The sequence below is a fragment of the Alligator sinensis genome, unplaced genomic scaffold (genome assembly GCF_000455745.1).
Source record: "Alligator sinensis unplaced genomic scaffold, ASM45574v1 scaffold647_2, whole genome shotgun sequence".
Taxonomy (NCBI): Eukaryota; Metazoa; Chordata; order Crocodylia; family Alligatoridae; genus Alligator; species Alligator sinensis.
The window spans coordinates 700,971-704,026 of NW_005841832.1; the positions used below are offsets into that span (position 1 = coordinate 700,971).

A 3,056-nucleotide genomic window follows, 5' to 3' on the forward strand; every position below is an offset into this window, starting at 1 on the left:
GAGGAAGGACCCTGGCTAGCATGATGATTTCTGAATAAAGACTGCAGTCTCTGATCTGCCACAAGAGGCCACAAATGCAATGAGAGGAGCAAATCCTTAGTCAGTGGAAGCCAACAGAACTCAACTGGAATTAGCAGAACTATAGCCAATTTACTCTTGCCTGGGATCTGGTCCCATTGGATACCAGTGGAAATGATTAACTAACACCTTGTGAGAATTGGCTCATTGATGCTAGGACAGCTGTAGCAATTTACAGCACCTCACTTTTAAAGAGAAGCATTAACCTCCCTAAGCAGGCCCAAAGGGAAATCTGTAGTGATCTTCAGGTTTGTGAGGGACACACATGAATTATATTTGTCCACAGACAAATCCATCAGTTAAACAATGAATTGTGTTACAGCTAATGGTTTGCTGTTACTGACCAGCTATACAGATGGTTGAATAATATTCACTCAATAAATAATTCATGTAATTTCTCCACCAATCAGCAGATCAATTAGCTATAAACTTTGCTTCAATCACTCCCCAAGCTCCAGTAGGACAAAGTGTTTGAATTATGGCTCACAGATAACTAACTAGCATGTGCTTTCTAACTTCTTTCATCTGAGTTTGAACCTACTCCAATGACCTGGAAATTCAATCCATAGTTTAACTTTTCCAAGTTCATGTTCTGCCTAGGAAAAAGACTGGAAAATGGGGGAGATAAATAAAGAGAAATAGAGGTGAGAGCAAAAGAAAGAGATTCTAGTGAAAAGACAAATTCTGGGTATATCAGGAGAGGGCACTACTTTGGGGGGAAAGTTGTTTTTGGTGAGTAGGCTTGTCTTTACGGCTATCTAATGAACTACTTTTTGGGGGTCCTTGCCAGTACCTTATATTCTTTACTTATCATTCTCAATCCTCTGGGGACAGATAGGGCAGAGCTATTGTCCCCATTTTTGGGTGGGGAATGGGTATTTCTTGCAAGATTCTGTAGGACAGGACTTGATGCTATTCAACTGTTTTGTCAGTGAACTGGAAGCAGAGAGAAATTCACTTCTCAGATTCTGTAACTGGCATAAAGGTAGACAAAAGATTAAGTGATAAACCCTGCATTGCAAGTAGATTGTAATCTGGATTGCAAGTAAACTGAGTCCGTTCCTTAAAAATAGGGTTTAATCCAGCCAAATACACAGTGATACATTGGGTTTGAGGGAGAAGTACAACCATACTTGCAGAATGGAAACTTGTATCCCAGAAGGCAATAAAGGACTCGGAAGTATTTAAGGGTCAGTGGGTGCATCTACATGCCAAGTTAGTGTGGTGCAATAAACTCTGGTACAGTTCACACTGGAGTTAACAGCTCCTGGGCACAGCATCTACAGGTGTATCTGGGACTGCAGCAGTTTGAGCTGGGAAAGAGCAGCCCTGGGCTGGCAGCAGGTGTGGGGGGTCATCCCTGGGCTCTGGGGTCAAGGCATTGGGCAGCAGAGGGGATGGCTGTGGCACAAGAGTGCCCAAAGAGCAGAGCCATGTGGCTAGGTGGCAGGGAGGGGTCTAGCCCCCTGCTGCTTGGGCTGAATGGATGCAATTTATGCTTGGGTCAGTGTTTACATGTGTGTTTAGGTGCAGTTAGTTTTGCCACCATAAGACTACAGTCCCTAACAGTACTATCTTACAACAGCAAAAATTAACTTGCTAAGGTCTAATAATATCGCACATGTAGACTGTGACACTTTACGCTGCAGCAAATTAGTCTACTGCACAGTAAAGTACACATGTAGATGCACCCAGTGTGTACAAGGACCTCAGCATGAGCTCCAAAGTAATTTTGTGCCAAAAATGGGTTGACATAGTTCTTGGCTATAAAAATAAAGTGGGGGTGAGTAAGTGCCAGGTGGTCATTTTTAGCTCTGCATCTGGCACTGATGAGAGCAATACTAGAATACTGCATACAGTTCAGATGTCCATTCTTTCAAAAAGATACTGAAAAAACTGGAGAGAGTGCAGATAAAAGCCATAGACGTGATTCAAATGCTGGAGAACACGTTTGATGGTAAGAGACTTAAAGGGCATCATGAATGCAGTTTACCAGAAAGAAGAATAAAAGGCAAGTCTGTCACAGCACCGAAGTACCTTTACAGAGAAAAAACAACTGGGTACTCAAGGGCTTTTAATCTATCAGATCAAGGCAGAACCAAAATCAGTAGCTGAAAGCTGAAGCCAGATGCATTCAAACAGATGTTTAAAAAAATGTTTTTGTTACTACTTCTAGAGATTCACCAATGGGACCAGCTACTTAGCTAAGCAGTGAAATCTCCTTAAGGTCTCCTAGCTTGATCAAATATACTATTAGAAAGTATGCTTTAGCCAACACATGATTACAGACAGCAGTACCATGGTTAAATTTAAGGGCTTTTGATTTGCAGAAGGTCAGACAGAATCACAAGGTTGGAAGTGACCTCAAGAAGTCCAAACCCCCAAAGCTAACACTTAAGGCACTGCTGGGACTTGAACGCAGGATCTCCAGCTTACTAGGCAGGTGCTTTAACCAGCTAAGCCACAGTGCCTCATATGTTAGAAGAGAAAATGAACCAATGATCCCTCTGGCTCTCAACTCCAAATATATACAGCTTACAGCTACACAGAGAAGTCTTGCTATATCTTCTGGAACAGGTTTTCCTCAATTTATGCTGTACATGCATTCCTGGAGAACAGCGCATAAATCAAATTTGTATAAAGCGAACCCACTTTACAATGTAACAAATAGGGATAGGTTTCCATGGCGGTGAGGGAGGGAGTAGAAAAGGGGGGTGGGGAGTGGTGCTGCTCTGGGGGCTGCACAAGGCAGTAAAGCGGAGGGAACAGAGTGGCACTCACACCAGCCCTGGCTGCAGTGGCCCCAGGAGCAGCCAATGTGAGCGGCCTGCAGCCGCTGGGCTGCACCGTGCTCCTCCTGTCCCCACTCACCTCTGCTCCTGGGCTGTGTCATGCCCTGGTGCAGGCAGCTGGTGTCGGCTGTTCCCGAGGCCACTGCAGCTGGGGTTGGGGTGAGTGGGACCATGACCCTTTCCCCT

General features: G+C 44.4%; 1 non-coding gene across 1 annotated transcript; it reads right to left on the reverse strand.

Moving 5' to 3' along the window:
• Window positions 1-2,475: 2,475 nt before the first annotated feature.
• TRNAT-AGU lies at window positions 2,476-2,549 on the reverse strand. The gene has a single exon. It is a non-coding gene; the product is annotated as a tRNA-Thr (tRNA).
• Between the last annotated feature and the right edge of the window lie 507 nt (window positions 2,550-3,056).